We start from the raw sequence: 22,688 nt of genomic DNA, 5'->3' as shown, positions 1-22,688 counted from the left end.
AACATCAGCTTGTGTTACAGCTTAATCACTCCAAAGCATTTAAATATTTGAACAGAATTTCTTTTCTTTTTAGGTATTTACCTCTAATTACAGTTTCAGTGGCCACCACTCAACTCTCTATACAACCTATCAGATAAGTAACCTTTTTTTCTTTCGATGAAATAAATTCTAAGTCAAGTTTTTTAACTTGACTTGTTAAAAATTGATTCTTTGTGTTTATTTTTTTTTTTCTTACAGGTACATCGGTTTTCTTCCTTGAAGATCCAGGGTAGGTGTATAAAGTGTTTATACTTATTTCCCCCCCCCCACCTCTTTCTTCTTTTTCAATTCTTCTATATGGTGGGCACTTTCTTCTCTGCTCTTGATTGTAGTCAGCCGTTTCCTACTCCCTACCTTTATAACCCAAAAAGAATAAATCTGTCTTTTTTTTATATATATATAATTTTCTGTCTAATCTCCCCAAAAGAAAAGATAATTGAAAAACCCTAAGCTGGACCCTCCCTCAATTTAAAACCAATTAATAATAAAACAACAATGACTTAAACAGAGCAGTAGTCACCAAGGTTTAACAAGCATAAATTCATTGTTGTTGGTTTTTTGGGGTTGTTTTTTTTTAGAAGACCTGCATGGACGTAGCCACTTAGCCATGAAACATGTCCTTGAGGAGGGTATCTCCAAAACTTCAGGAGAATAAATTCTTATAAGCTTAAAACAAAATTTCTGAAATCCTTTAATTAAGCTCTCAGGAGAGGATAGCTATACAGGTGAATTTATTAACCAAACAATTCTTACTGAGACTACCGAATACTTGTTAGAGTAAGACTCTAAAAATCAGTTTTAAAAGAACAATAACCCTTCCTGCCAAAGTGACTGAATGAGTGAAGTTGTTTTTTTTTTTATGCCAGTAAATAATTTTGCCCAAATCTATTTCACACTAAAACCACAACTCAGAGCTTATCAATATTAGCATTGCAAGAACCCAAAAATGGAAATTATCTCTCCAAAATCCAATTTCCACAAGAGCCATCTATATAACACCTATATCTATCAGAACAAGCCTCCCAACTGTCAACTTGACAGTTTAGAATCTCCAGAAGTTCAGCTGACTTTTGCATGAGGTAAGCACACCTATTGCAAAAGACAGCAGCTTGCCATTCCACAAAAATCTAAATGCTGAACTAAAATCAAACCAGCATATAATGTAAATTTAAAAAATACCACCAGACATTATCTTTGGTGTTTTCAGAACCTTCAAAACTTCAATTTTCTTCCTCCACAGCAACTTTCACAAGCTCAGAGCTGACTCCGGCCACAAGCCTGCTCAGGAGCCGCTGCCACAGAGACACCCGATGCTTTCTAGCTCTGACTCGCGTGCCAGCACTCTCCCATTCGTGCATGTGCCGGTTTTAATATTAAAAAATGACCCACGGAAAAACCGCGCTTAATAATCTTCAGGGGAGGTTCTTCGAAGCCTCTCCCTACTCTTCCTGGCCACCGCCGCCTTCACTGATAGTTTCCGGCATTAAAAACTCTTTCTTCGGGCTGACTAGACCCAAACTGGCATCAGGGAACCATTGTGCATTTGTGGTCACGCACCAGTAATGTTGCTGCGCATACGAAATGATGTCATCAGTATGCACTGCCACCACGAACACTTTCCTGATGACAAGCATGGACGGCAGTCTCCTGCGGCTTTTCCAGCACCTTCCTCAATTGGGCCTGTTCCCGGTGCTCCGGGCATCACTTTCCGGCAGCAGCAAACAAATAAAACCCCTCGCAGCCTCCGGAAGAATGAACTGCCTCCCCTCAGCAATGAGCAGTGCCTGCAAAGGCCCAGCAGACCTGGATGCTTCGACGTGGCCCACCACTTCTATCTCTATCCTGCTCATGTCTGCTACCTAAATCTCCTGGCCACAGATAACTAATAAATTATTTTATTTTTAAACCTTGGTTACATTAGGGGTTGCTCCCAGAGTGGTTGAGCAACAAGTCCTTTTTTGTTAGTTTCAAGGAATCTGATAATTTTAACTTCTGTATGCTTAAAGTTAGAATTATCATGCTTTTGAAGTAAAATAATCAGATTCTTTGAAACTAACGAGAAAGGGATTAACAAAGATCTGGGTTTCCTATCACATTATAAACATGACTTTCTACTGCTTCATCACCTTCTGATCACCCATCCATCTCTTCTCCTACGTCTTCTCCCCTTTAGACTATTATTGAAATGCTCTTATATGAGTTACCGTATATAATTTTTGTTACTTATTTATTGGACTTTCTTAACCACCGTTATGAGTTTACGATGAAGGCACAATACAAATGAAACTCTTTAACAGGCAACATATTAGAACATTCAAATAATCTAGCTAAGATAAACACTATGGAACTTATTTTTAAAAGAGAAAATCATCCCCCAAAATGGCATAAAGTGGCATTTGGACGTTTTATATACCATTATGGTTATGGAGTGTTTGAGAGTGGGTCAGGATCAGCCTGCAAGCTAGAAAAAGTATCGGGCAATATGGGAGCCACATTGGTCAGCGATGCCCCCTTAGGGCTCGTAATTGGGTTCTCAATGTGAGTTCACGAATATATCAGAATCACCCAGTGTTTAGTTTCTGGTTAGGCTTTGCCTATAGTTTGTATTCTTGGTTCTGATGTAAGGAATCCCACTAAACTGGGATGTGGTAATTACTAGCGTGTTTATTCATGGTGAGGCGCTGAGGCAGGGGGAGGGGAGAGATTTATCTTATATAAAATATAAAAGATGCTTATATAGTTGCTATTTGCTGGGAAATGTTTCTGTATTACATCGTTCAATTCATAAAAATCAAATAATACTTTTTTAAAACACCTCAAATTTGTTTCAGCTGATGTTTTTCAGGGTTTTATGAGGGACTGCATATTATGTTATACGGGAATGTGTTTAATTGGGGAAAGGTTGTTGTATGGGAGGAGGGGGCATACTTTTTCAATTATCACTGTGTTTTGTTATTAATTTAATTGTAAAATTTAATTATAGTGAAAAGACAGATTATAAATCTTGTCGCATTACAAAGGTCCACGCAGTTCAGAAGAGGCAACAGCAGGGGTCCTGATATGAAGGGGTTAAACTCTAGAATGATTTCTTCACGCAAAAACTGGTGGATATATGGAACAACTTTCCAGCAGAAGAGAGTAAAACAGTAACAGAACTGGAATAAACACAAAAGATCCTTAGATGTAAGGAGGTAAGGAAGTCTGTGCTTGGCCAATGGGCAGATTAGAAGGGCCTCAGAGTCTTTATCTGTTAACCTTTTCTCTGTTTCAGCCCTCAGTAAACACTGATGTAGTCCTGAAAACACCTAAAAGCAGCAACTATCTATAAATGCTTAAGGTCAAGCACCTGCAGACAACTATAAACATTCCTTCATAAACACCTGCAGTCAAAAGCTCACGCATGTCGTAAAGGGAAAAGATCCAAGCTAGAACTTGCATTTTTGGAACTTGTGGATTGTAACTTGAGGTGAACATTAACAGATTATGCTCATTTGCAATCCTTTTTTTATCAGCTTCACCACTGACTTGGTAAAATTGTGTCACGATGGAAACTAAGTCAGCTCTCAAAAAAGTGACTTTGCTGCATTTGTACGAGGGGCGTTCAATAATTTATCTACCTCAGTAGTAAAGAAAAGAGTTTTCAAAACAGTTTTGTTTTATTTTTCAATATAGTCCCCTGATAGCTCCATACATTTCATCCACTTTTCCTGCAATTACTTTAACCCCTTTGACAAGAATTCTTCTGTTTGACCTTCAAATCAGGACAACACAGCTTCTGTGACATCTTCATCACTTGAAACCACTGTCCACAGAGGAAATAATCCAAGAGAGCCAGGTCAAGACTATAGGGTGGACAGTTCAGCTGCTGAAACCTACATTCTCGGATGGAAGCCTGCGAGCGTTGTGACATGTACATCGGCGTACTTTCATGAAGAAGCTGCACACCTGCTATTAGTTTTCTTCATCTTTTCTCCTTGATTGACTCCCACAAAGCGACCATTATGTTGGCGTAACTCTACCTGGTTATGGTTGTCTTGTGTGGCATGAACTCCGGAAGCAGATTGTCCTTCATCATCCCAAGGACACTTGCCTTGACTTTGCCTGCAGATTTTTCTGCCTTAAACTTTTTTTGGGGTGGGGAATGACTTGTGTTTCCACTGCGTTGACTCCATTTTGGCTCAGGATCCCGCACTGAGCCGCAACTGTGCATGAGTAACCTTCTTGAGACATGTCGCTTCATGCAAAGACTTGTTTCAACACACTTGCTACTTTTGTTCATACTCAGTTAGATAAATTATTGAATGCCCCTTGTAACATACATTTTGTATTGGGCATAAGAAAACCATGAATTTCATCTGCACTTTGTAGAGAATACTAGATCTTCTCTCTTGAGAATTCATTACCCCCTGAATAACGTGACGAAAGTATTCTAGAAAGATTTAAAGGAAAACTAAAAACATTCCTCTTCAAAGACGCGTTTAATCTTTAATACCCCTTCCGCTCAAACGCCACAGGTCCTTCTTGCTTTGGCTTTCAGATGAGATTCCCCTCTTTTTCTATTTCCCCTAGATCGGGGGTCGGCAACCTGCGGCTCCAGAGCCGCATGCGGCTCTTTTCCACCTTTGCTGCGGCTCCGGTAGTGTGTCACGCAGGCATGCAGCTTAAGTCCGGCGTCGCGGCGGGAAATAGCCATGCTGAGCAGTGAGCTCAGCACATACACAGATGAAAGCCTTGCTTGCTGATTGGTCCGGCGGCCCCGCCCCGCCGGACCAATCAGCAAGCAAGGCTTTCATCTGTGTAGTGCTGAGCTCACTGCTCAGCATGGCTATTTCCCGCCGCGACGCCTGAAAAAGAAATCATCCTGGCCGGGGTCGGTGTCATGCTCCGGAGATCTACAGCCTTCCTATCTCCCTCTCCCTTCTACCTGCTTCCGGCCACATCCCCTGCTCCGCGGCTCTCTTCGGCAACTCAGCAGCAGCTTCTGACGTCGGGGCCTACCCTCTGCGAGTCCCGCTTGTTTCAACTTCCTTTTTCCACAAAGGCGGGACTCGTAGAGGGAAGGCCTCGATGTCGGCAGCTTGTCTTGATCACTGCTGCTGACGAGTTGCTGAAGAGAGCCGCGGAGCAGGGGGGTGTTGCCAGGTGCAGGTAGAAGGGAGAGGGCCAGATGCAGGACTCGTGGGTGAGGGAGGAGAAGAGAGAGAGAAAGAGAGAGGGGAGGGAAACAAAAGGAAATATTTCATACTGGGCTGGGCCGGAGTGGAGGGAGGGTGGAAAGATTCTAGCTACAGGGTGCAGTAACAAAGGAAAAGGGGGGAAAGCTGAAAATGGAGATAGTGACACAAAGAAGAGAAAGGGTAAGCAGGACCTACTGAATAAGGATAGAGATACAGAGGGGACATGAAGAGGAGGTGAAATAGAGACATAGAAGTAATGCTGAAAAAGTGTGTGGGGGGAGATAAAGACATTGAAAGGGCAAATGGTGAACATGGCGTAAAGATAAGGACAGAGACAAATGAAGATTCTGAAAAAGTGGTGAGATAGGATATAGGTGAGATGGACACAAAGAAGGGTGATGCTGGAAAATAGGTGGAATGGTAATTCTGACAGACACAGAAGGGAAATGCTGGATCAAGGAGAGATGGGGCTCAGGCTGGATGGAATGAGGAGAAATGCCTTGTTGGCCCGGAACTTCCTCTCCTACGTCAGAATTGACGTCAGGGAGCGGAATGCTGGTCAGCGCAACACTTCTGCAGGGAAAGCTTGGGACGGCGGTGGCTTGGGGGCTGTTCCCCGATTGCGGTGGCAGCAAACCGAGTGGCTTGGGGGACGGCACGGAGACAGAAAGAAGGGGGAACAGGGAGAGAGAAAGAAAAAGTTGGGGGAGAGAATGAGGTCTGGAGGAGAGGAAACATACAGGAGGCTGAAAGAAAGGAAGAAAGATTGGATGCACAGTCAGAAGAAGAAAGTGCAACCAGAGACTCATGAAATCACCAAATAGCAAAGGTAGGAAAAATGATTTTATTTTCAATTTAGTGATCCTGTATATAGCATTAAGATAAGAAACAATATATGCAGTGTTAGATTTGTTTTATAATGGTTTTGCGGCTCCAAGTTTTTTTTTCTTTTCGAAAACGGGTCCAAGTGGCTCTTTATGTCTTAAAGGTTGCAGACCCCTGCCCTAGATGGCTACCTTTACTATTATAAAATGTACTTCCTACCTCCAACCCTATCGTTCCAGTAAGTCCCGTTTGTCTAATGTTTGTTATCCTGTTTAATGATTTTATTATGTAAAACCACTTAGAAGTCTGATAGGTGATATATCAAATTTTTATTAAACTTGAAACTTGAGATGGCTGCAGGAGACGTGTGTATTGGTGGCAAGTCAAATGCGCGCATGACATATGCGTGAGGACAATTGCGCACAGACAACTCAGCGCTACGACAATTGAGTACAGCACAAAATGGCAGAGTGCGCCACAAAAGGTTAACAAAACAATCACGCGCACATTCACGTAAACGGTCACACGCACGTTCACGTAAACGTGATGGTGTTTTGCAAGTTCATTTTTATCACTGTGGCCACGTCTTCTCTTCTTTTTCAGTCTTTTTCTCCACTCTCCTGTACCTATTGCACTCTGTAACCAGCGCCTCCAGCAGTTTCTAGTGGCTGGGTTGAGAGGAATGCAGAGCCTACTGTATTTGGAGGGCTCCGGAACATACTTGCAGAGAGGCTCTGGGAGAAACAGGTGCCCGTCACGCTGCATTGGCATCTCACACTCTTCAAAGCTTGTTTACCACATACCAGCAGCCTCTCATCTGCCGCCAAAAGCACAGGGCAGGTACCTCTCTGGAGCCTTTGTTTGCTTGCTCACAAAGACCGACAGCAGAGAGGACTCCTGTAGAGGCTCAAGCAAAAGCGTCAAAGTGCACCCAAAGAAGCTCAGAGACAGCATGTCAGAGAATGCCCTAAAGAGGACCAGAGAGAGTATCAGAGAGTGCTTCCACTGGAAGGGTTGAAAACATTTTCAGAGCCTCTGCAAACTCATTCTGACCCAATAATATTCCAATTCCTGCTGGTTCACTTTTTCTTAAATTTGATTAAATGTTATTCTTTATGTTGTTTGCTTCTTTTATTTTGTATTTGTTACATCATGTTGTTCTTTTTTCACTTCTTCTCTAGCCTATATCCTTTCCTTTCCCCCCCCTCTCTGGCTTCATCGTGTATTTTTCCCTATGCTGGCACCAGCGTCAGCAGTATTCACATGTTTTATTGGCCCAGAGCCCGCTACAATAGCATCTGGAGGACCTGAGGCAGCATCAGATGTCAGGTCCCCAATTTTAGCTGCCTGAGTTACCTGGTCCCTCGCATTTTTCCCAGTGTGCTCACTGTGCCAGAAAGTCAATGGCAGCTTCAGGTACGGTGTCAAAGAATGCTCCCACTGAGGCTCGGAGAGGCCAGAGTACTGTCATAGGTCAAAGGTGACAGTATTTTAAATTCTAGTGCAATGAGATTTCAATTGAGTAAGATAGAGGACCTCAGCTGAAATAGAAACATAAGGGCATATGGTGGATTACTGAAAGATTAATGAATATATTTTGATGAAGGGGGCCCTTTTCTGGGTTGAGGAGAGAAAACTTGACCTACCCCATCCTCAGAGGACCTTGGAACCCTTGCCAGTTCCTGCAGAGGCCCTCCTCGTTACCCCTCCATAAACAGAAAATCCCAAGAGAGGTCCCTTGAATCCTGAGCAAGGCTACCTCCTCTTTGAAGGGGGAGCAGGTAATACCCAAGGATGTCGCTTTGGAAATATCCAAAAGGAGGAACAGTTAAGAGAAGGAAAAGGAATCCAGTAATGAGCCCAGTGAGGGGAATGAAGAGATGGTTGGGAACCTTTGAAATCTGTTTTGCTATTTAGATCTAGCTAGAGACAGTTTCTCGCTATGACTTTCTTAGGACTTTGGTTACCCCAGAGCTTTAGTGGGAGCTAAAGGGGAGGTTCCCTGCTGAGATCACAGGGTAAACCAAGGACTTCTAGCCCAGAAAACAACCAGGCAGTGACAACATACAGCTCTTAGGAGGTAAGATAGATGGGATAAAGTCTTTTCTTGTCCTATAGATTTATTTTAACATGTTTTAATGATCATAAATGTTTGTTTTTCCTCAATTAGCAATATCAATGAATAAATGAAATAAAAGCAATCAGATCCTACCACTACTATTCATAATTTCTATAGTGCTGAAAGGCATACACAGCACTGTATATTTATCATGCAATAGGCAAGCCCTGCTCAGAACAGCTTACAATCTAATTTGGATAGACAGGACATGGACATGATAGGAATGGCATAGTAGAGGTTAGAGCAGGGGTAGGGAACTCCGGTCCTCGAGAGCAGTATTCCAGTCTGGTTTTTAGGATTTCCCCAGTGAATATGCATGAGTTCTATTTGCATGCACTGCTTTCAATGCATATTCATTGGGGAAATCCTGAAAACCCGACTGGACTACAGCTCTCGAGGACCGGAGTTCCCTACCCCTGGGTTAGAGCAACAGCCTCAGCACCCTGAGGTTGTGGATTCAAATCTCACACTGCTCCTTGTGACGCTGGTCAAATCACTCAATCCTCCATTGCACCAGGTACATTAGATAGATTGTGAGCCCACCAGGACAGATAGGGAAAATACTTGCGTACATGATTGTAAACCATTTAGGTAATTTGATAGGCAGTATATAAATACCTAAAATAAATAAATTTGCAGTGTATTTTATAAAAGGTTCACACAATGCAGAGCCTGATATAAAATAAATAAAGCTGCAGGAAAAATACGTGTCTTTCGTAGCACATACAGGAGGAGCAGCCATTTTATTAAAAACCACGTTCATAAAAAGAACAGCTTTTCTTAGAGTTTTGTGCGTGTAAGTGTTGGATTCTGCAAAGCTCCAAGCCCATGGGGAGCGAGTGAAAGAGCTGAGCTGCAAAATTCAATTGTAATTTTACAGATCAAGATGGTTTTGAATACCAGAGGGGTGAACACAACTCCCCACTCAATCAAGTTTCTAAAACCCTGGGCCTAAATGAGCCGTTGTCTAAGTTATGTGTGTGCCTCAGAGCAGGGGTGGGTATAAATGCTGATGAGGATTTTTTTTTAAACTATATTGTTGAAAAAATGAGAATGCATGCATATGTCAACAACAATCCACCCAAACCATGCCCAGAGCACTCCTTCAAATCTCTGCCTGCTATCGATATACACATGAAAGAAGTAGACTATCTAAAATTTGTTACTTATACCAAAGAAGGGTGACCAAGATGATAAAAGGGATGGAACTCCTCTTGTATGAGGAAAGACTAAAGAGGTTAAGGCTCTTCAGCTTTGAAAAGAGACGGCTGAGGGGGAGATATGATTGAAGTCTATAAAATCCTGAGGGAGTAGAACAAGTACAAGTGGATCGATTTTTTTTTTTTCCCCAAAACGGTTTATTAAACGATAAAGACCAAACATAGCAGATATGATAGCATTTTCAGTCTACAGAAACAGAAACAACAACAACAAGCCACCCAAACGGGCGGAAACTGGTAGAGTCCGGATTGGGTTCTTATACCCAGACTCGGCCAAGCCCCACCCAACTAGAGAAGCCTCCCCACCCCTACTACACCCCACCCCTTTAACCCACTGGCAACACTTTTTTTTTTTAACTGCATCGATTTACAAAGACTATGGGACACTCAAATGAAATTACAGAGTAATACTTTTAAAGCCAATAGGAGGAAATATTTTTTCACTCAGAGAATAGTTAAGCTCTGGAATGCATTGTCAGAGGATGTGGTAAGAGCGGTTAATGTAGCTAGTTTTAAAAAAGATTCGGACAATTTCCTAGAGGAAAAGTCCATAGTCTGCTGTTGAGACAGAGATGGGGAAGCCACTGATTGCCCTGGATTGGTAGCATGGAATGCTGCTACTATTTGGGTTTTTGCCAGGTACTTGTGACTTGGAGATGGGCTAGATCAGTGGTTCCCAAACCTGTCCTGGGGGACCCCCAGCCAGTCAGGTTTTCAAGATATCCCTAATGAATATGCATGAGAGAGATTTGCATACCTGTCACTTCCATTATATGCAAATCTCTCTCATGCATATTCATTAGGGATATCTTGAAAACCTGACTGGCTGGGGGTCCCCCAGGACAGGTTTGGGAACCACTGGGCTAGATGGACCATTGGTCTGACCCAGTAAGGCTATTCTTATGTTCTTACCTATATGACCATTTGGATATGGACATCAGCTCACTGTGTCTAGAAAGATGATCCTTCTTCCATGCTTAAAAACATTTGAGCCAATGGTGGTGGCCACTGCATTAATTTAAATAACAGCACTGGCATTTAAACTAATACATAAATTCAGTGCCCTTAATACGCTTGGGATGCGGTGACTACCGGGGCCATGATATTTTCAGATTAGATCTGCTATTCAGGGCTAAACCCAACACGCAGCTTATCTGGATAGTGGTTAAATGGCCCCTACCTGGATAATATCCTTGGCCTACCCTCACTCCTCCCCAAACTCAGCCCCTCACTATATACAAATTGCATCGGGTTGCCTAGATGGACAGTAGCTGAAAATCCAGGGATAAAGAAGTTAAACATTCACTGGCCGCCGGTGAACATATATCTTCCTTGGAATATTGAGCCCTATATGTCTATGGAAGGGCCTCTGTGTTCTGAAAAGCTGCATCAACAACCCCCAGTGAAGGGTTTAATATGGGTCATCCCTAGGTCACTATTTTGCTAATTGCGTTTTAACTAATTTTGTTCCAATTCATCTTGCAAATTGGGACTTGTACTGGATGACTCTCTCTACCGCGCATAGACCAATTCACCTTGTTTGCACACCCTACAGCCTAACAAACAGATGTGCACAGAACAGACAAGGAAATGTGGCGTCACAGCGCATGACTTCACCGGGGTAACTAAATGCTTGGAAGTAAAGTGAAGAGAGAGGCCCAGGACACGATTAACAGCACAGTCACTTGCCATAGAAAGCACCATTCTGAACAGCATAATCACTTTGGCCCAAACTGGGGAACCGGAGGAGAATGCTGCCCATGCCCCAGGCTAGGTAACATCTGCCACAATGCATCAGCAAGCACATCTGGAAGTGTAGACCATCTGCTGCATTCAATCAGATTCCAGACCTGTTGCTTCTCAAAACGATTTCATTTTACTCTTGCTGACTGAAGCGGGATCAGAGTGGACCTTAAGCACATGGGCAAAGATGTGTCTTACTCTGTTATTACAGCTAAACAGTTAATAATTAATAAAATGGTGCTGGACTGTGGAAGATCACTAGAGAACCCGCATCCCTTTTTCTTTTCTCTCACTGACCTGAGGAGGGGACTCGTGAAATCTCTAAATTTCGGGTCCTGCGCTATCATTTTGCAGGACTTTTGGAAGGTCACACGGTCTACTAAGAGTCCAGTTTCTTCCAAGTCCTACGAGACAACGAGACCTGCAGCAGCTAAACATTAACAGGCTTAGACTCTGGAGATGAAGGCTCGGAATGGTTGAGAGCTGCAAGTGACACCAGCTTTCCATTTAACCAAAAGTTTCACGCTACGCAAGGCAACATCTCTGTACCACACAAGGTGCTGTTTATAGTGCTAACTCAGTATCTCACAGGAGAAGATAATCGAAAGAATAGTTGCTTCTCTAAGATCTTGAACAAGCTGGGACAGGCTGATTCCCACTGCAGTGAGACAGGCAGATACTCTGGTGCGCTGGGAAAGGTAGCGGCATGTGAGCCTGCTTCCCCCATTCTGGCGCAGCAGATGGTCTAAATTTCCAGATGTGCTTGCTGATGCATTGTGGCAGATGTTACCTAGCCTGGGGCATGGGCAGCATTCTCCTCTGGTTCCCCAGTTTGGGCCGAAGGATGAGATGATTATGCTGTTCGGAATGGTGCTTTCTATGGCAAGTGACTGTGCTCTGTTAATCATGCCTGGCTGGGCCTCTCTCTTCACATTATTCCCATGGAGGAGCGTGTGGTGCAGTGGTTAGAGCTACAGCTTCAGCACCCTGCGGTTGTGGGTTCAAATCCCACACTGCTCCTTGTGACCCTGGGCAAGTCACTTAATCCTCCACTGCCTCAGGTACGTTAGATAGATTGTGAGCCTATCCGGACAGATAGGGAAAATGTTGTGGGTTCAAATCCCACGCTGCTCCTTGTGAGCCTAGGCAAGTCACTTAATCCTCCACTGTCCCAGGTACATTAGATAGATTGTGAGCCTATCCGGACAGATAGGGAAAATGTTGTGGGTTCAAATCCCACGCTGCTCCTTGTGAGCCTGGGCAAGTCACTTAATCCTCCACTGCCCCAGGTACATTAGATAGATTGTGAGCCTATCCGGACAGATAGGGAAAATGTTGTGGGTTCAAATCCCACGCTGCTCCTTGTGAGCCTGGGCAAGTCACTTAATCCTCCACTGCCCCAGGTACATTAGATAGATTGTGAGCCTATCCGGACAGATAGGGAAAATGTTGTGGGTTCAAATCCCACGCTGCTCCTTGTGAGCCTGGGCAAGTCACTTAATCCTCCACTGCCCCAGGTACATTAGATAGATTGTGAGCCTATCCGGACAGATAGGGAAAATGTTGTGGGTTCAAATCCCACGCTGCTCCTTGTGAGCCTGGGCAAGTCACTTAATCCTCCACTGCCCCAGGTACATTAGATAGATTGTGAGCCTATCCGGACAGATAGGGAAAATGTTGTGGGTTCAAATCCCACGCTGCTCCTTGTGAGCCTAGGCAAGTCACTTAATCCTCCACTGCCCCAGGTACATTAGATAGATTGTGAGCCTATCCGGACAGATAGGGAAAATGTCAACCACTTTGAGTGTTGACATTTTCCCTTTAGTTATCCCAGTGAAGTCATGCACTGGGATGCTACATTTCCTTGTTTGTTCTGTGAGGTGGGGAAGATGGGCCCCCCTCTCCCAACTTCCCTGCAATGAGACCGCTCCCACTCTCATGAAGAATCCTTCTGCACTCACACAGCGGGGCAGACACTCCCTTGCCTCCCCCCACTCTCAGCAATGCAATAGATTGAATCTTCTCCCCCACTCCGCCGCAGTGGGACAGGCACTGCTTCCTCCCACACACCTTTTCATGCAGTAAGTCTCCTTTCCTCCCACACATTTGTTCACTGTCTAAAGGCAGCTACAGGTGGATCCTCTAGGTCAGTGTTCTTCAACCGCCATGGACTGGTGCCAGTCCGCAGAAATTTCCTGCATCGGGCCCCAGACAGTGCTCTTCAGCCGCCAGTCCACGGTGCGATCGATGTGGCGTTCGTTGTCTTTGGGCCGGCTCCCTCTTCCTCAGTGCTGCAGTGCACAAAGCCGCAGGCAGAGGCTCCTATGCGCGTCCTGCGCCTGAACTGGAAGCCTTCTCTCTGACATCGCAACGTCAGAGGGAAGGCTTCCAGAAGAGGCGCGGGACGAGCGAGAAGCTGCAGCCCACGGCTTTGTGCACTGCAGCACTGAGGAAGAGGGAGCCGGCCCGAAGATAACACCAGGGGGCAGGCCAGAAAGCAAGGCATAGCATGGAGGGAGGGAGACAACAACGGTAGGGGGAATGATTTTATTTTTTTATTTAGTGATTTTACATCTGCTGTCTGTTCAGGAAGAAATGCATTTGTTTCTTTTCCTCTGGGGTTGTACAGCATGCAGAGTCTTGCATCTTAGGGTTTGTTTGTATATATTAATACTTTTAGTTTTTGGTCCCATATTTGCATGGGGTTATCTGTGTTCTGGTAGGAATGAATATTGAGAAGCATACAGTGTGCTTTGTGTAGTTTAATTTTGTGGTTAACCATTATGTGTTGTTAATACGATTATATTGTGTGTGTGTGTGTGTGTGTGTATGAAAAATGAATGGAAAAAACGGTGTTACAATTAGTACTATTATAGAGGCGGGATCTGAGGCAGAGATTGGATAGAGATGGGCAGGGTCTGGCCCACGATTTTGCCCAGTGTTCTTCAACTGCCGGTCCACAAAATAATTATTTTATTTCCATCGGTTCATAGGTGTCAAAAGGTTGAAGAACACTGCTCTAGGTCACAGGTCCAGCAATTTTTAAAGTAGAGAACACAGCATAGGGGAGAGAGTGGTGCAGTGGTTAAAGCTACAGCCTCAGCACCCTGAGGTTGTGGGTTCAAACCCATGTTGCTCCTTGTGACCCTGGGCAAGTCGCTTAATCCCCCCTTTGCTCCAGGTACATTAGATAGATTGTGAGCCTACCAGGACAGACATGGAAAAATGCTTGAGCACCTGAATAAACTCATGGAGAAGAGTTTGGTGCAGTGGTTAGAGCTGCACCCTCAGGTTGTGGGTTCAAACCCCACACTGCTCCTTGTGACCTTGGGCAAGTCATTTAATTCTCCACTGCCCCAGGTACAGTAGATAGGCTGTCAGCCCACTAGGACAGATAAGGAAAATGCTTGTGTACCCTGTATGTAAACCATTAAAAAAAAAAAAGAATCCTGGTTGATCTTGTTTCCTTTTCTCCTCTGCACTCATTTTACTCTTGGAGTAGAGGAAGAGAAAGGGATGCTGTAAAAACAGATAATGCTTTTATCTGCAGCCGCAATGATGCTTCAGAGAAAAGGGATCACCAAGGGTAAATTGACTGTGGAGAAGAAGAGGAAGCCGGATCCTCCAGATCCTATGCCTTCCATCTCGAGGCTCCAATGCAGTTTCAGTGGCTTTTAAGGTGGAAAGTTTGGGGGTCTGCAAGATCCAGCTTACCCATTTCCAGTCCTAGACAAAGTTGGCCTGTTTAGTTTGGGAACCTAGGAGAAATGGTGGTGGTGGAGGGGGAAAGAGGAGGAAGGCCAAGTCAGGAGCATTTAGGGAGTGCCATCCTCCCATGCTGCCTCTGCTCTGCTGAACTACACCTATGCTAGAAGTACTTGGTAACTCCTAGAGAAGGTACAATACCTGGAAATAGGAGATAACTCAGAAGAACTTTAGCTGACTGACCTGAAGGCAACATTCACTCAAATAATACACAAGCGCTACTGTTCAACCAGTTCACTGAAATGGCATCGACAATGAACAGCAGGGATCACGAAAGGCCTCTTCCAGTCAGAAATCCCAAAAATTCACGGTACCAGACATGACAACTTCCAGCACCAGTATTACAAATGAATCCATTCCTAGCCAAAGAAATCAGGGTCGAGTGAAAGGGTACCAGCATTAAAATGTCAAGAGCAATTCCTGGATCTATAAGAGGAAAAGAAGCATGTCCCTTGCGTAAGAGTGCAGGAGAACAAGGTTCTTCTCCTTCAGAGCATGGGCAGCTTTGCCGTCTTCCACAGAAACATAGGATATGATGGCATATAAAATGCAAGGCAGCCCACTGCCACGGGTTCCCAGTTTATCTCTCTCTTCCCATGAGAGGAATTCTGGACAGGAAGCACATTTCCTTTCGGTTAACATCCAAATCTCACACGGCTCTTCATTTCCCTTTATGGGCAGATGTTCTAAAGAACTTACTAAGGTCAATTTACAGAGGAGAAAATAAACCTGTGTAAAAGAAAGCACCAGGTCACAGACAACAAGAGAGGAAACAGTCACGTTCCCTGTGAAAAGAAAATATCCAGTAATCCTGTCTCCATAAAGCCATGGAATGACGCAAATTACTGAACTGTCTCAACATATTCATCCTTATTCACTGACACTTACGTCCACTCTGTATCTAGTACAACACCCCACTCACTGGCTGTATTACCCAATATACCTACAGCAACATCCCACTGACTGACCACATCAATCTCTGTATCAACCGCAGCACTCCTCTTGCTGACTGCTTCATCCTCCACATTTAGTTATTGCAATTTGTGGTGATTTACAACTTTCCACATTAAAATACAGCATAACACATCAAATAATCAACTGAAACAGCAGTATTACTAACAACCCATTCACTGATCACATCACCCTGTATACCCCACAGGAGCACACCACTCATTGATCACATCGTCCTATGTACCCAGAGAAGCACCCCAGTCTCTGATCACAGTAACACCCCACTCTGCCCTAATCGTCGCACCCTGTATAACCACAGCAATACACTTCTCCCTCCGTATTCGCGGTTTCAGCATTCACGGTTTCGATTATTCACGGTTTTTAGCTTGCTGGCTCCTCCCCCCCAAATTACATCAGCTTGCGTAGAGATATCGCTGATTCCAAGTGTTTACAGAGAAAATCGCCGTTTCCAAGCTCTTTCGTCATCGTGTTTTGCCTCTCCTTCAGGAACAGGCCAGGTCTCCCACCATTTTATTCGCGGTTTCACCATATTCACGCTGGTTTTTAAATAGAAAACAGCGAATAACATATGAAAAAGTTATTTGCGGTTTTTCTATATTTGCGGTTCTGTTAATCCCCTATCACAGCGAATGCTGAGGGAGAAGTGTACTTGTCTCACTCCATATCGCTCTCTTAACCAGACTTTTCCAATAGCTCTTTACTGAATGCGATCTCTATGCCCACTCACTGTATCGTTTTTTTTACTCATTGCAACACCTCCATTAGCTATCTCACACCATACTGGCAGCAAAACCCCACTCACTGAATTTATCACCCTCTGTTTACTTACTGACCACATCATATGCCCCCACCCCCATACCTACAGGAATGCCCACTTACTGACCACATCACCTTCTGCCTGAACCCACAGGACCGGTGCCGTACCAAGTGCAGTTGCACAGGATGCAAATATGAGTGTGTGTGTGTGTGAGGGGGGGGGGGGGTTAAAAATTGCTCCCAGCCCACATCTCTTCTCAATGCTGGTGTCAAAAGCTGGCAGAGTGAGGGGCACCAGTGGGCAAGGCGATAGCCTCACCACAGTCCTGCATAGGAGCACCCCACTCACTGACTGTACCCACAGCGACACAATGCCCCAGAAATACCCTCCTGTGACCACATAACCTTCCCTGTCCGTCACCACCCCCACTGGCTGGCCCCCCACCACTCTCTATGCCCCCCCCCCCCACTCCACTCTCCAGCCCCATTATCAGCACCAACCCTGTACCTGGCGCTGCTCAGCAGCTCCGGGAGATCTTCCTCTCGGGATCAATTTGCAGTGTCTTTGGCCGGGCTCTGCCCGCCCCCCCCCCCCCCCCCCCGCATTCCTCAGTGAAAGGCAAGCGAGCAGCCCTGCTATGTACCTTGAGCCGGAGCCCAGCCGAGTTGGCAGCTCGGGGCAGCGAGCCCTGGGATGAGGAGGAGGAGGAGGAGAAAGTTAAAGTCCCGGGAGAAGTGCTGGCAGCCGGGGCATGGTGCTGCTGCGATCCCAATGGCTTCTGCCGGGCGATGGCAGTGGCCGAGCTGACAGGTGGCGCCTCACTGCTCCCCCTGCCTCCGCTTCGCCTGCTTTGATCGGCAGGTCAGAGGGAGGGGGGAGGAGGAGGAGGAGGCGGCGATGCGAAGGGAGGGAGGGAGGGGGAGAGGGGCAGGGCAAAGAGAGAGGAAAGAAAGGCGAGAGAAAACAAAGAAATAAAGGGAGGAGGAGGGAAACAAAAAGAAAGGCAAAGTCGAGGTAGGCGGCCGGGCTAGAAGGCGGCGCGGGGCGAGCTTTTAAGAAAGTTAGATAAGGAGGGGGGGGAAGAGAAAAAAGGGAGGATAGGAGGGACGGAGGAGATACGCGTCCCCTCCCCCACCCCCAGAGGCTCCACCGCTTCTCCTCCTACCCCAGAGAATCAGAATCCCCTAACATCCGGTCCTTGAACCCCAGAAACTCATCATCTCCTTACACTCAGTCCTTGGGCCTCTGAATCCCCTAACACAATCCTTGAGCCCCAGAGACTCAGCGTCCTCTCATACTCACTCGATGGGCCTCACAATCTCAGCATACACTCAGTCCTTGGAGACTCAGCATCCCTTCACACTCTTTGGGCTTCAGAGACTCCACCGGTCACTACATGGGCTCCAGAGTCGCAGTCTCCCCTCACACTTATTACTTGACCCTCAGAGACTCTACATTTCCACACACTAATTACAAAAGAACATAAGAATAGACAAATTTAGTCAGAACAATGTTCCAACTAGCCCAGTATCCTGTTTCCATTGTGGTCAATCCAGGTCACAAGTACCTGACAGAAACCTATTCCTTAGAACCATGATGGCTAGAGATACCAGATTTTACAGTCCTAAAATCCAGACCCATGGCCCAGTTCCACCCAACTCCGCCCTGTTCTGCCCCAGTCACGCCCCATTCTGCCCCAGTTCCACCCTTAACCTCTTCTCATGCTCAGAGCCGCGTCACGAAGGCATCTGCGCATGCACAGATGTGACGTGGTGATGTCACATGCAAGTGATGTCACCGCGTTGCATCCGCGCATGCACAGGTGCTCTCCCGACGCGGTCCCGAGCTGGACGCTTTTCAAAACCTGGACAAAGTGCCAGGTTTTGAAAAGCTTCCGGATGCCTAGACAGTCCTCTAAAAACAGGATATGTTCGGGTAAATCCAGATGTCTAGTAACCCTAATGATGGCAGATAAAGGCCAAATGGCCCATCCAGTCTGTCCATCCACAGCATCCACTATCTCCCCCCTAAGAGATCCCATGTGCCTGTCCCATGCTTTCTTGAATTCAGACACAGCCTTTGTCTCCACCATCTCTACTGAGAAACTATTCCATGCATCTACCATCCCTTTCTGTAAGAATTTCCTTTGATTACTCTTGAGCCTGTCACCTCTTAACTTCATCCTATGCCCTCTTATAACGGAGCTTCCTTTCAAATGAGAGACTTGCCTAATGCACATTTATGCGACATAGGTATTTAAACGTCTATCATATCTTTCTCTCTCCTGCCTTTCCTTCAAAGTATACATATTAAGATCTTTAAGTCTGTCCCCATACACCTTATGATGAAGACTACCTACAATATGAGTAGCCTTCCTGTGAATCAACTCCATCCTTTTTATATTTTTTTGAAGGTGCAGTCTCCAGAATTGTACACAATATTGTAAATAAGGACTCACCAGAGTCCTATGCAGGGGCATCAATACCTCATTTTTCCTACTGGCCATACCTCTCCCTATGCACCTAGCTTATGCCGTCACCTTTTTGACCTGTTTGGCTACCTTAAGATCATCACATACTATCACTCCCAAGTCCCACTCCTCTTTTGTGCACAAATATTCTTCACCTCCTAAACTGTACCATTCTCTTGGGTTTTCACAGCCCAAATGTATGGCCTTGCATTTCTTAGCATTAAATCTAGAAGAAGTAGAAATAGCATTAAATTTAGAAGAATCAGAAAACAAATGGCCAATCAGGGACTTCCTTAGGCTCCTAAGGAAGTCTCTGATTGGCTCAGATGCCTCAGGCCCCTCCCAAGAGAGGAGCCTGATGCATCTGAGCCAATCAAAGCCTTAGGCCCTTCCCTGTACATCCTTAGGCCTCTGGTGGCAGGAGGAAGTGAGCATCCCTCCTGCCTTTTCCTTTGGGGGGAGGGGGAGGTCTTTCCAGGCAGGAGAGAGTGGGCATCCCTCCTGCTATTTTTGGGAGGTTTGGGGTGGGGGACGATGGCTCTGGGGTGCTACGTGGGGGAGGGGCTCTGTGCAAATCATTTGCATGCAAACTTAATAGTGAATCAATCGCTTTTGGAAAATCAGCCAGAGAATCGGCCAACAGCGATTGAGTCGCTATTGTTAGTGAATCTATTCTGGACCTAATTCCAGTATGGCCCCATCCCGCATGGGTTCCATTATCAACTGCTGGAACAGTTCTCCTTCCCTACTTCTAGAAGACCCCCCCTATAGGGATACCCCAATCAACATCTGGCATGCTAAAATCACCTATTAGTAATACTTCCTCTTTTACAGCTATATTCTGAATGTCTACTATTAAATCTCTGTCCACTTCTGTCTATGAAGGAGGCCTGTAGATTACACCAATGTAAATAAATTTCCATTCACTCTTTCCAGATTGACCCACAGTGCCTCTTCCTTACCCTGTACTCAGCCTCCCCTCACTTTCACTGCTTAGACTTCAGGGTCTTAGTATCCTCTCAGACTCATTCTTTGGGCCTTACAGATTAAGTATCCTTTATACTTATTCCCTAAAGCAGTTCTTCACACTCCTTCACTGGGCTGCACATACTAAACACTGCCTCACATTCATTCCTTGGCTTCAGGAAGCTGGAAGTTAGGGTTACCATATTTAGTGACGAAAAATCCCAGATGCATGGCCCCGCCCAGTTCTGCCCCCAGCTCCGCCTTGCCCTGCCTCCAGCCCCACCCACACAAAGTCTCATCTCTTCTTCCCCGACCTCCGGTCCACTTCTGGAGGGCCTCCGAGCATGCGCGGAAGCATGTGACATTATCCGCGCATGCTCGGAGGCCCTCCAGACAAAGCCGGAGCTCAGAGCTTTCGAAAACCCAAACTGCCAGGTTTGGGAAAGTCCGTCCAGGCACCTGGACAGTCCTCTAAAAAGAGGACATGTCCAGGTTTTCCCAGACTTCTGGTAACCCTACCGGAAGTTAACCAGCTAATATTCAGACCAGAGAGCTGTATAAAGTTAGGAGAGTTGTTTGCAGTCTTATCTTATTCAGTTACTTAGCCAGTGAGTGGACTGAACCTTGCTAAGTTTCCTCTGCGCCCTAACTCAGTACCCGGACTACCCACAAAATAGCCAATTTCAACATAGACGGTTAGAGGGATTATTTGGTTAACTGCCACTGGATAAGACCGCACAAGTGATTTAACAGCCAAGAGCCTCTCCTGGCTGTTTAAATCACTTTGAATTTCAACCCTTGTTATTAGCATCTGGAAGTGAATACAGTATTTCAATGCCAACATTATGCACAGAATAAGATTCCAGTACAGGTGCCCATACAAAGCTTTGCAGAACCAACAAAATGGGTATGTGCTGGAATGCTATTTCACACATAAACGAGCAAACAAAAACATTAATATTATTCTGCACATTTCTCAACAGTCTTGCGTTTTAATCTTCCAAGATACCTCCTCCTCATCTTCTCATTCCTGCCTGCTTTTGAGTTGTTGTTTTGTTTTGTTTTTTTTACCTATCCCCTTCAAGAAAGCCAGAAAAAAAATTGAGGCTGCCAGTAAAGAAGAAATAATCCTCATTAATCTTTTATATCTCTGCTGACCTTCGTTAAAGGCCAGGTGTCAGAAACCCTGTACTCTGCTGTTGAATCTTCTGCACACTTCTCCACAGTTACCTTAATGTGTAGCTAATGCCTTTATTATCATGGGATTTAAAAGTTCAGTTACTTAATCCATAACGTAGGTTCTCGTGGGCAGCAAGCTAAGTCAGCCACATATGGGTGATGTCATCGACAACTCCCATTTGCCAGATAAACTCTCTAATAGCTCAGAAATGGTTTTTTATCTCTCTCTCATTCTGAGCTTGCATGGTGCTGAGACCCCTCTGGACATGTCCAGGCCCTTCCCCTTCTTTTCTCAGTCTATAGTTTCCACCTGTTCCCAACTGTCTTTTTTTCAGACAACTCTCCACCAAAATACCTACTCATCTCGATCAGAATACCATAGTGCCCTGGCTGCAGGTAAAGAATGAGCATGCTGGATCCTCATGATATATGCATCCACTGCTTAGGTAAAATGCATGAGGACCAGCCTTGCTTGTACTGTGCCTGCATGTCTCCACATGCAATCAAGCTCTGCCGACGAGCGCTGAAGGACTTCTTGAAAAGGAGAGGAGCCCAGGAGGCATCCAGCACATGACAGAATGGTCCTGAGCCTATATCTGTGGCACCCACAGGAAAACCCTGGTAAGGAACCAAACCAGGAGACCCTAACTGCTCCTGAGGGCAAGAAATCCCCCCTTGCCCATGACCCGACCAAGCTAAATTCTCTCTCCTGGGGGGACCCGACCAGCAGAACTGCTCTCCTCCACGGGGATCCTTTCTTCGGAGAACCCTCTGGACCTCACACTCACCCCACGCTCTCCGGGGAAGCTGCAACATCATTAGCTCTGGATGTAGGCCATGATGGAAGGCACAGGCAGCCAATCACTGAGCTTCCACACCCTTCCTCTGTGGCAACAGGGGAACACCAGCGAGGTTTTCTTGTACATGTCAGTGCTGATGTTATCGATGATGGCACCTGCCTGGACACGCCCTCCTGAATCAGGGAGGGAATCCCTGCAACCGCCGGAGCCACCTCAATCTCACACAGTTCAAAGAAAGCAGTTATATGCAATAGCCAGGGTTTGGAGCATTGCGGCACAGCTACCACAACTGCTGAAGCCCACATAGGATGCAGCAACACTATTCCTCCTCCTCCACCTGAAGGAATGGCCACAAATGCAGCCATGGACAGCGCAGATACCAGTGGTCAACAGAAAGACATATAGGCATACCAGTAGTGCTCTAGCAACCTCCTGCAGACACAGAGACTCATCCACCAGCTTGTTCTCAGGCTCTCTGCACCCCCCAAGAGATGTCTCAGCAACCAAATGTCACACCACCAGGAGTATGGAGCTGCAACCCTCCACCCAAATGGACCCCTGCACACTGCCATAAGCAAACAAGGAGCAGACCAGCAACAACTGTTCCACCTCCTAACTCAGCTCCTCACACAGCAATGGACTCTGCCTCAATCCAT

General features: G+C 45.7%; 1 protein-coding gene across 3 annotated transcripts in view; it reads right to left on the bottom strand.

The window, feature by feature from the left end:
- The window catches only part of LOC117348929 (semaphorin-3F-like), a 216,932-nt gene that overhangs the window by 179,964 nt on the left and 14,280 nt on the right, over window positions 1-22,688 (bottom strand). Inside the window, exon 1 of one of the 3 annotated variants that reach the window (XM_033921611.1) lies at window positions 17,261-17,486. The exons of 1 other annotated variant lie outside the window; for it this stretch is intronic. The gene's annotated coding sequence lies outside the window, so the exon portion shown is untranslated. Of the gene's footprint in view, window positions 1-17,124; window positions 17,206-17,260; window positions 17,487-22,688 lie in introns of those variants that run through there. One more of the 3 variants, XM_033921621.1, reaches the window with a different exon arrangement.

This window comes from Geotrypetes seraphini, chromosome 1 (assembly GCF_902459505.1).
Source record: "Geotrypetes seraphini chromosome 1, aGeoSer1.1, whole genome shotgun sequence".
Lineage (NCBI taxonomy): Eukaryota > Metazoa > Chordata > Amphibia > Gymnophiona > Dermophiidae > Geotrypetes > Geotrypetes seraphini.
This window is presented reverse-complemented; position numbering and strand designations above follow the sequence as displayed.